We start from the raw sequence: 12,224 nt of genomic DNA, 5'->3' as shown, positions 1-12,224 counted from the left end.
ATTGTCAAGTACACCCTAACAGGATTTATACATTAGCTTCCTGATGTTGTAGATAGTTTTCGGATGATGGAAGAGCAGTCCGCTGGCTTCATCCATTAGCCTAATGTGTTCTTTTCCCCTCTCAATAGGCAATCCCATCAATGCCCCGATGACCACTTTGTCATGTGCTCTTCTCCATTCACATCTGTGTTGTGTTTTCGAAAGATGAGACCGAAAATATTCACTGCCTTATGAAGCTGTGCCTGCTCAGAAGTCCATCCAAGTGTCATACCCATGGGTATTAGGGCAGCCTTGAGTCATTTTTGGCCTATCAGATGGGACAGGTGAAGGGAGACATGAACATAGGAGACTCTTGGGGATAACATGCTGCAAAGGGCCAAGATTAGATTTGAAGGTCAGATTTGCCCACTGTGAAGAGGCCTCAGTACATAGGCCATACAACACCACAAGGTCATCTGGCTCCTCGTCATTTTGACAAAAAATATTCTAACCTATCTACCTTTCCACATCTTGATGACTTGCACATTTTAGGAAACTCTGTCAGTGCCAACAGAGGCTCCAGGCTGCAGTGTGTTTAAACAGTTGACTGATGTGTGTGTTTGTTTGTGTGTGTGTGTGTGTGTGTGTGTGTGTGTGTGTGTGTGTGTGTGTCTTCCTCCGTCTATCTCTTTCTTCAAGGTGCCATGAGAGTGTAATACGTTTCCATTATTAAAATAATATTCATTGACCTGACATATTTGCTTACAGTGAGATCCTTGAAGTGACAGTCAAACACCTCAGCATTTTAAAAATGTAAAAACTGGAAAATCTTTGACCTGTGAGATGAATCACTTTGCAGGAAGTATTTTAGACTAATCCATATTTATATTTTTTTTAAAAACACTGTGCAACGACTTTTTAAGAATAAGAAGAGGTCACATCATATTTAAATACTTCATTCACTTGCTATGATTTCAATTTCATTCCAACACCAGTCATTTTTGTCACAGCCCGGCTGAATTCTACATTCTGTTTTACATTCATTGCACTCAGTCAGGCAGGCTTCTCTCACATATGGGCCTTAAATACTCAAATACTCACCTCTGCAGTACTCAAGAAGTGACCTGGCACCTCTTCAGCTACCAATTTGGTCCACATCGAGACTTGAACCAGTCGTACGATTTGTTGTCGGAACAGTTTTTCATTTCGGATAAATTAATATTTTTCTTAATCTACTGGAAAAAAAATGACCTAGATTCAGACTGTGCATTTGCTCATATGCCAGTGGAAATATCGTTAGTCTGTGTCAGTATCCAGCAGATGTGTCACTGTTTGCTGGCATCTGCACCATTCACAACAACATATGTCTCACAGCTGTCAATGCAGCCAAGGTTCTAAGTTCACGTCTCCAGATTTGAACTGTAAACAAACATGAAGGAAGGGAAGGGAATTAGTGAGAATATCCTGCAAAATTGTAATTAAACTGTAAAAAATTATGCATGTAATTATGCATAATTGCCTAAGATATTCTATAAAAATAAAACAAGAACAGAAAGAACACATCAGAGAATTAACTTTTTGTTTTTTTCATATTTGCAACTGAGCTATTCTCAATGCTCTTTTTGTCATTATTAATTTTATGATTCACTGAAACCTTTTTGTAAAATTTCACTTGCAGATATCGTCACACTGACCCACAAGAATGAACCCAAATGCATAACTCAGAGACCAAAGGCTGAGGTGTCGAAATGGAAAGGCTAAGGGGTAACAAAAAACGAGAAACAGGTCCGATCCTATGGCTATCAGAAACACGAGGAAAGTAACTTCCAGGAAGGTGAGTTACAAGACAAACTGAGACAGGAAGAGGGGAACACAGAGACAATACTGGACTAGACACAGGTAAGACACGAGGTAATCACAGACACAGGAGACACTGGGGCTCAGCCAGGGAGGATCAGGCCTGAAACGAGACACAAGGTAAGTAACAAAAAAATAAAACAGAAAACACAAGACATTACAAATGCGGGCCCAGATTAGAATCCAAGTGGCTTTGATTAGTTTATGACTTCTCTCTTGCCACAATAGAAGAAAAAGCTATTTTCCTGATTGCAATTAAATGGAGTAGTCCTTTATGTTTCTCTGCGAGAAATATTTTAAGCATGGTCAGCTTTTGACTAGCCAATAGTTTTATTATGTACTTTAATAACCAATATGTTGATTGAACACTATATACTTCAAAAACTGTATTACCATCAGCCTCAGGTTTATTTGGTATGTCAGGCTAACAGGCAAATGTTACCATTAACATGCTAAACTAATGGAGTAAACAAGACGGCTATTTAAACTTTCATTGTGAACAAGACACAACATTTAAGCTGAAAGCACCTCAGGGTGGGTAAATGTGTAGATCTTTAGTGATGTACGTTCACTGAGATTTAAAAAAAAACACACACAACAGGAGACATCCATCAGCGACCAAGCCAATGGAAACCTAGCAGCAAGAATCTCCAACAAAGTATGTGTGAAGATAGTGAATTCCTTTCACTTGGACCAGCCTCTCATTACAACCCACTTGTCCAGGTTGGCAAGACATGGGTTTCGGAAATTTAAAAAACCCCTTCATGGATGTCATTATCAGAGAGCACAGTCTTATTTCTTTGGTTGCATTGTTGGTTGAGACCATTCCAGCAAACTTCCTCCTAAAGCACTGAAGTGAGGAAGATTTGTCCTGGCTGAGCATCAAAGATGGATGTGCATCTCACGGCAGACATAGTGAAATCAGGACAACCCTCCTGTTAAACTGGAACATATCGCTTCTAACTCTGCTTTTGAGTTTGACTATGCTGTTTGTCTCAGTCCCTGAGTCAGTTTTTATTGCCCATCAGGTTGCAGTGCCTTATTTAATTATCCTTTTTTAATGTGGTCCTTCAAACTAGTTTAGAGGAGATGTCCCTGCCCTGTATGCCTCAGGCTGTGGGTAGGCATCAGAAGTGTGTATATGTTTGTTTGTGCTGAAGAAAGCCTGGGGTCTCTGGAGCAACAGAGAAGAAAATACTTCCTCAGGGACACAGAAGGGACTGCTGAGACTAATTTGTCAGATTACGAGACAGCTAGGAAAAAAGAAATGCACCACAGAACCCAAGACTTTTTTTTTTTGCTGTGTAATAGCTTTCATTTGCAATTTATATTTTCGTGTGGGGGCATATCTCTTCACTTTGTCAAGCTCAGGAGTTTTCTGCTCGCCAGCTTGATAGACAGACAGTGGAGGCAAGCAAATTTACAACATCCACCCGAATGAGGCAAAAGGTTGTTTCTGCCAGAAGAAGTAAAGCAGCTGCATGCAGGTTTGTTTGTACCCACCATGTGAGATTCCTTTCATCATCTTCCAAGGACTGAGTAAACTCTTTAAAACATGATGTTTTGAAATACGAAATCTGGGTTTAAAAAGGAATCCATTATAAAAGGATACAGAAATTGCAAAAGTTGCTCCAAAGCCAAGTGAATATGTTTGGTTTCTGGCAACATGGCAGTGACATGCATGCTGGACTGAGACCTGCTCATGTTGAAGATACAAAGAGCTCATTCATGGGTTAAAAAAATGTCCTTCTTGCAGTCAAGTGACTTGACATTTTGTAGCACACATTAATGATTTATGTCATTTCTGCACTGGCACTTAAAACACATCATAAAATGAAGTTTTTGCATCCATCGTGTTAAGAGCCGAACAATATCATTATCAGTCTGACAGACTGATAGTAAAAACACACCACTGAGCTCTTTGCAATTTTGCTTCAACCATTTATTCCTAGCAGAGTATTCTTTTCCAGAGAGCAATTCAGGAAACATGTGTAAGGATTTGTGTATATCACAAACATTTCAAAATGATTACATACAAATATAAAATGATCCTTTCAAATTGATCATTTTCACCCAGCTACTACAATGATAAAAAAGTAAGAGCACTTGAGCATCTTGAGTTATGAATGCTCAGTCTATTTATTAAGAGGATGGAGAGGTCTGTGTCCTCAGGTTTAGAATCAGAGTCTGTCTGTCAAACATCCCAAATCAGAGTTACTGCCTGAATTGTTTTTAGAGCGGTTGTTGTAACACAGTCTCTAGCACAGTCCATTGTATTTTAAAAAAAAAAAAAAAAAAAAAAACGTACTTTGTATGAGTAGTCTTACTCTCTGCTGTCAGCTTTTTAAAGAAATCTCTTTTGAATATGCCACAGCATCCATGCATGACAGGGCCATTGAAAAAAAGAGGATATGAACATACTGAAAAAGACAGTGATGGGAGGGAGGAATGTAGAATATGAGTGTGAAAAAAGAGGTGGTTCAGTTTAATAGAAGTGCTAATAAGGCCAGCATGAACATTTCAACGGTGGAAAGGCAGACAGTCAATGAGGGACATTCAGTTTACAGTGGTTCGCTAAGTAGTCTGGCAAAAAGGATTGTGAGGTACAGTATATCCAGGCTTAGCAGGACTATCGTGTAGTCCTTTCATGCTAAAATACAATAAATAAACCTTTGTCAATTTGTCTCAAATATAGAAATTTCATCTGTTTTCTTTCAAGCAACCTTCTAATTCAAACATCGTAAAGTTTCATTTGTCAGTTGCTCCCAGTGTCAATTTACTACGAAAGTTCTTAGAATCAGGACCTTTTCTAAGAATTTCCCCTCGAAGTTCAGACTAGATCCTTGTAAAGATGAACGTTATACACAAAGTGTCTTAGCCCTTAAGAGAGCTCCTAAGATGTTAAACTGTTAGGACTAGTGAGGAGGACTTCTACAGGATGAAGAGTTTCTCAATCTGAGGAGAAAATGAAGAAATGTTCTTTAAACACTAAATGAAGAAGTTGGGCTCAACAGGCAAAAAAAAACATTTTGTGCAGACATTTCAATCCATCTATGATGGGGTTTTTTTTCAGTTCACAGTGAGTCATACATGTCTGCTTCTCTTCATGCGGTTACCACTACATGTGCATCCAATCACTAATTGAGGCTCTTTACCTGCTGATGTAACGATCAGCATGTGAAGAAACTGCCACACGTGATTACAGGGATGGGCATGTGATTTCAAACATCTTATACTTACACATTATCACAAATATGTTAGTTCCAAAGTGTTCATAATCACACAATGTCTGACGAGATTCTATAATCGACTTTTTATCTCCATTTTTCTTTGAGCTTCTGAAAAAAATGTGTCATACCTGGCAAAGGGGTCAACCACGCCTCTTCACTAAAATAAAAGTTGCTGCGTCTTTCTTGCTCAAAGTTGCTCTAAAAATTAAATCATTATTATTATATAGCACATTTAAACAGTGAGTAGCCAACCAAAGTGCTTTACAGTGAAAGACAGTAATCCCCCCCACCACGAACAGCAGAAACAATAAGCACAACAATAAAACCCAATAAAAGTGACTTATACACTGTTAAAAGCTAAAGAAAACAGATGTGTTTTCAGCTGTGTTTTAAAAGTTGAGAGGCAGTTCGCAGTGCACACAGTCAAAGGTAAGGAGTTCCACAGAGTGGGGGCTGCAACTGCGAACACTCTATCTCCTCTAGATTTTAAAAAGGAACGGGGAATGTCCAGGATCATCTGGTTAGCTGACCTCAAGGCTCTGGATGGCTGGTGTACCACAATAAGGTCAGACAAGTATTCTGGGGCCAGCCCATACAGAGATTTAAAAACAATTAAAAGAATCTTAAAATGAATCCTGTACCTAACCGGAGGCCAGTGCAGTGATGAAAGTACTGGAGTTATGTGCTCACGCATCTTAGTCCCAGTTAGGAGACGAGCTGCTGCATATTGGACAAGCTGCAGACGGTTGAGCTCAGACTGGCCAATGCCGACATACAAAGAATTACAATAATCTAAACAAGATGTAATAAAAGCATGGATCACTTTTTCCAGGTCCTTTTGGCTTAAGTAAGGTTTCACTTTGGCTAAAAGCCTCAGCTGAAAGAAGCTAGACCTTACAACCGAGCTGACCTGTTTGTCCAGTTTAAAAGCACTGTCAATAATCACACCAAGACTCCTGGCATGGGGCTGTAAGTAAGGTGCTAATGGGCCAAGGGAGTTGGCGAGGACCTGAGTCCGATCAGGGCAACCGCACAGGATCACTTCTGTTTTGTTTTCATTTAGTTTCAGATAGATAGATAGATAGATAGATAGATAGATAGATAGATAGATAGATAGATAGATAGATAGATAGATAGATAGATAGATAGATAGATGGATGGATGGACCTCAACTTCTTCAATTTCCCTCGGGATCAATAAAGATCTATCTATCTATCTATCTATCTATCTATCTGCCTGAAAAGAGTCTTTGGTAAGGGCCTTTAATGGCTGATAAATCTGCACGTCGTGGAAGGGAACACCATGCTTTCTAAAAATAGACCCCAGGGGTAGCATATAGAGTGACAACAGCAGAGGGCCCAGAACTGACCCCTGGGGGACCCCACAAGTCAAAGGGGCCACTGCGGAGGAAAACTTTAAACTAAGTTAGGAGCTCTCTGAGAGCATTCTAAAAATGTTTGTGAATAAAGGCCCACAAAATTATGAATAGTCTTGATGAACCACTAGAGTAGCTTGAAAAAAATACACTTTAATCATTAACCACTACCTCTACCACATGTGGTAGTTTACTTGTTTATCGGCACTAAATGGAAACGTTTGACTCGTAATCACAAACGTTTTTATGTTCTACCTTTCAGCTATGATGATGTGCAACAGCAATCATATTTTACATTCAATGCAACAGACACATTGAATTGTGGGATAGACGGAGAAAATAGTTAGCATATAAAGCACTATGAGAAGTCACAAGAGTAGAAATGCCCTCTAAAAGTGCAAATTCATGAGAGCTTAGGAAAATATGTGGTTAATAACTAAGATGTACAGATAGCAATATGAAGTAATATGATATGATGCACAAAAGACTGAAAAAAGAGAGGGAGAGACACAAGCTCAATATGCAAGTACCCCCGGCAGTCCAAGCCTATAAAACCAGAAGCTGTTCCATAACCTGAGCCAGCCCTAACAGGCTTAAGTGGTGCCGTAGAAAGGCAGAAAATGTATGTACAATTTTAGAGGCACATGGGACTTTCTTTACAAACATTTTGAATTCTTGTTAAATCAAAACATATGTTCTGGACTAACCATCAGTGTACTTATTGCCTTCAATCTAGTTTATACATTCCTCAGGATATACTGTATATGCCTTGTAGCTATTTTTCTTTGTAATATTGTCCATTGTGTGATCCAAGCTGTATTCCACTCTACTCAGGCTGTTATTCTTCTGCCTCTTTTGTGGTTTTCGATCTTTGCCTGTCCCTTTGGGGTTTCTCTGCTCTTTTGACACCTTTTTAAATTGGTTGCCTTGTGGGGACACAGTCAGGTAACATTTAAACTGACTCAGTACATTGACAAGATGTTAAAAATAAGTAGATTGATGGTGTGAGTCAGACTAAAGATGGAATTTTAAAACACATAAAAAAAACACGTTATTACTGACTGAGATTGTACGTTGTCAAATTTCTGGAAGTTGGACTAACACATCCAAATCCTGCAGTTGTGGGTCAACTGGACTCTTTGGACTCTTTATTTCATAATGTACCTCAATCGGCCCCAAACTGGCCTGGGTGTTCTGAGCATGATCCATAGTTCCCACACAGGGCTTTGAATTAAACAAAATGCTTAGAAGAAACCACAGGAACAAAACAAGAAAAAGTTATCTATATGGCAAGTAATTGGGTGAGAATGCATAAAATACAGTATACAGGGCTGTAAAGTTGTCCATGTATTAACCGTGAGACAGACATGCTTGACAACCTTTATAACTGTTGTTTGGTATGTAACATGATTGGTCGGGCATATTTATGTCAAGAAATCGATTCTCCCTCAGGTATTAGGGTTCTCCCCTAAGTGTTTTCTAGTACAAGGAAAATATAAATGAGCTATGACCAAAGCTCAATTTAAATGTCATTGTACTGAATGTGTGACCTCTTGCAGACCTTTTGATTTTCCTCCCCCCAAATAAACAACTTTACTTAACCTGCCTGTTTGTCAATCTGTGGTACACACACACACACACACACACACACACACACACACACACACACACACACACACACACACACACACACACACACACACACACACACACACACACACACACACACACACACACACACACACACACACACACACACACACACTAAGCCTTAAACTGTATTATGTGTTGATCTGTGAACTGAAACAGTGAGTATCTTTACAGTGCCTATGATAAATGGTTTTCTGACTACTTAAAGAGATTTACACCACAGGACACTCTGATGGCAGAGCCTGGTATGTAATGTGCCCATCAGTATAAATGAATCCATCCATACACATTCACACGCCACTGATGAAACGGTGGGAGAGACTTGGGTTAAGTTTCTTGCCCAAGGAGACATCGGACATGTACTGTAGCTGATAGACGACTGACTCTACTGGTAAACCACAGCCAACCCGCTACTCACTAATAGCAGATGCTAATCATACATTAACTTCATCCATTAATTTATATTTTTAAAATCACTGATTTTTGAAGAACTGATTGATACTGACACGTATTGACTAAATTAAAAGAACTTCTGATAATCTTATTCTATCAACCATAGAAAGCTTTCTAGTGTTGTGTAAAAATGGCAGTAGCTCAACACTTATGTCCATATTTAGACATTTCTGTAAGGCCTGAGGAAGACACGAACAGAGCTCAATATTTCTATCTAAAGTATCACGAGTCAGGAAATCCTTGGAGCATTCTGAATCATCACAGTGAAATACTAGGTTCGATTTTAAGATGGAAGTGTTTTGATGTTACCCAAGAAGTGACCAACGTGTAGGTGTCTTAGCTGAAAGGACATACATTATACTTTTTGGATGATGTATTCAAAACAAGTGGATTATTTGTCATTTTATTAAGTTTAATCCAAACTTGGAGCTTTTCTTTATTTCTTAAGAAATGTTTTCACCTTACGCAAGATAAAGGTCATTGATGTGCATTAATTAAGTTCTGATTATGTTTCACATGATTCAGTAAATCCAGTCTGTAAAGCATACTGGTGTAATAGAGCACATTTAAGACCATGTGAGAACTGAGCTCAAACCTCATGAAGCTGACCTTTGATCTTTTGTTCCATTGGATCAATAGAAAATCACAAAGTCATTGTGACGCCAGAGTCTAATCTATCTGGTCTTTCTTCCATCTCAGAACATAAATGGCGAAATAATATTGCATCAGCTGCTCATCTAGCAGCTGTTCCAATTCTTCTTAATATCTTCTCAGCTGTGTGACCTTTCAAAAGTAGGCCTCAGACATAACAGAAGCTGAGCTTTCCCATAGGCATAGAAACCTTCGCCAGCGTTAAAAGCAGCATAATTTTCTTTCATATTTACTCAAAAACATTGGATGCGATTTTTTTTTATCTGATCACTGCCAATACTCCTCTTTCACACCTTAAACGCCTACAAGCATTATCTGGTCCAAGGACTTAAACAACAACTCACCCGATCTGAAACCTTTTGTCTGTTATATGTCTATTTCTGTGTTCTTTCATTATTCGATGATATCACCCTCCTGGGAAAATCCATTTTTAGAAAACAAAGAATACTCTGCAGTAAAATGCATGACCACTATGTCGTTAATCCTTTACGAAAAATCTAGGAGACATTTAGAGGAAGAAAGAAAACTCACACTCACAAACGAGAAAGTTGAAAATGACACAGACATGAAGCTGACTTTAATTTTCACAGTAGGAGCTGTCATGCAGTGTCCTAAGTGCTTAGACATCAAAGGTTTTCACCCTGATAATGGAAAAAAAAAACCCTCTTATTGTCCATTTTCTAGCAGCAGTCTGTGGCCTTGTGTGTTTGGCGCCAACTGGGCAAACAGGCATGGGTATTATACTCCCACCCATCTGTGTTTGCCATCTGTGACATTGAATTCACACTACATTACCATGCTCAAAAACACACTGTGATTTGATCCATTGTTAATGTAGAAATATGGATGTGTTGAATGCTATTTTTTTCCAAAGAGTTGGATAGGAAATTATGTTTTCTGGCATCTGAAAAACTCTGAGCCATTGCGGAATGTGTGGAATTAAGGCTTTAAAGATAAACATAACTGAACATGACTTGGGATAATTTCTGGTGAAATATTCAGAAGAAGAGTCTTAAACTGCCCTTGGAACTTTAATGGCAGAGTTGTCATGTTTTACAGTATTTTTCGCTGTCACAGAAAAAAGGATCTTCGCTTACTTGAAGCGTTCAAGCAACAAATTGTGTCCTTCAGTGTATCGAAGCATGTGGCATTTGGAAAAGAAATCTCACCCTGGCTTTGATACAGCTTGCTGAGGCAGAAAAGTTTGACAACACTAAAGCATACAGACGTTTAGATGTGTGCCTGTTCATGAGTTCTTAAAGCTTGTCGGTCTCCACTTTCTGTGAGAAATCTTTTCATGCTGAAAACTTTACCCTTTGTGGATTTCAGGTGCTAATATTGTGGAACATTGTCTCCTAAACTGGACTGTTGTTGTTTTTTTATTTTTTTTATTCAAACTCCATTTAACCAGGTCAGTCCCATTAAGATTAAGAATCTTTTTTCAAGCACGACAGGTCGCAGCAAAAAACACTAAGTTACAGAAAGTACAATTTAAAAACACAACATTTTGCATTATAAGAGAACCATCTATGAGTCACATCTGAGCATCACTATTGAAGCATTCGAGCTGAAAACATCGGCCACCTAGCATCTGATTCAGATTTTAAAACATTTAAGGACACCAGCTTGTAGATTTAAGTCATTCTGCAACCGATCCCAGGCTGAAGGTGCAGAATACACATTTCTGTTCGAGCGTTTGGGACATAGAGCATAACAAGTTCCTGAGAACACAAAGAATACTGTCCAGTATTTTATGCAGGAAAAAAAACACAGGTCGTGGGGAAGCAGACCAAGAGTTTGTGGTTGCCAGAGCAGGCTATTCAACCCGAGTACAACTCACAATGGTGAGTCAGCGCTTTACAGTTTGTAATGAACCTCAACAATTGCATGGTAAATTGTATCAACCATATAGATATAGATATAGAGACACTGAGCAGAGTCGTGCATGTACAAAAGATCACCATCGTCCAAGACAGGTAAAAAAAAGTTGCAGCGACAAGAAGCTTTTTTACATGAAAAGAAAAACACAACCTATTTCTAAAAAGAAAGCCCACTTTTACCCTGAGTTTTTTTTACCAGGCAACGTACTTGTGGCTTAAAATGAAGGGACTCGTTGATTAAAATCTGTCTGTCTGTCTGTCTGTCTGTCGGGAAAAAAAAAAAAAAAAAGAATTTTGCACAACAGCTTGAGCAAGCGATGCTGTGCAACGGTATACAATAGTGTCATCAGCATAACAATGTAAAGTAGCATTTGATACAATACAGATTATTTACACAAACGGTAAATAAAAGCGGACCTAATAGAGAGCCCTTGTCTGTCTCCAGCTTTAACTTACATAGCGTCTCAATCAGTATAGGTCTGTATTTGAACAAATAATTATGAGCAAATATCCCTTCAACATTGGCAACATGTTTTTCTGTTAGCATCAGTTTGTCATAAAATGTTGCAGTATTTATTTAGTGTTTAAATGGACAATGTGCTTAGTCTTCCCACCACTCAAGCACCTTTCATTACATCTCCAGATTCACCCATCAACACAATGCATTAACACACTCATGACACAACTAATGATTTAAATGCTCTTTTACACACTGATGGCTATGCCCCTGGGATCAATTTAGTTTCGGGTTTCCTGCCAAAGCACTCTTTGACATGGAGAAATGTGGTTCTGGTGGGTTGCTCTTTGCATTTTGCAGCTTGGCGTTAATTTGTTTTGTTGCTCCTCTTTGTACGCTACTGAATCCTGATGATGCTTTATAGTGATTAGTGACTATACTGAAGTTGTTGTATAAAGGCATTTATGTTTGTCCTATGGTAGGGACAGTGCATTATCAGTCCACATAGTCATATCCGTGCTTTAGGGATTTCTGTCCATATTGTTGCTGACCCCTTCAAAGGCAATCAGTCATCCATTCATGTTCCCTTTAAACATGTTGCCTTTCTTCGCATGTTGAGCCCTCTGGCAGATGTGTTGACATGGTTAACTGAAATGGTATTATATACAACATCAAGAATACTCAATTTGGGG

This window comes from Symphodus melops, assembly GCF_947650265.1.
Source record: "Symphodus melops genome assembly, chromosome: 16".
Classification (NCBI taxonomy): Eukaryota; Metazoa; Chordata; class Actinopteri; order Labriformes; family Labridae; genus Symphodus; species Symphodus melops.
The sequence above is the reverse complement of the archived record's forward strand: the minus strand, read 5'-3'. Positions refer to the sequence as shown.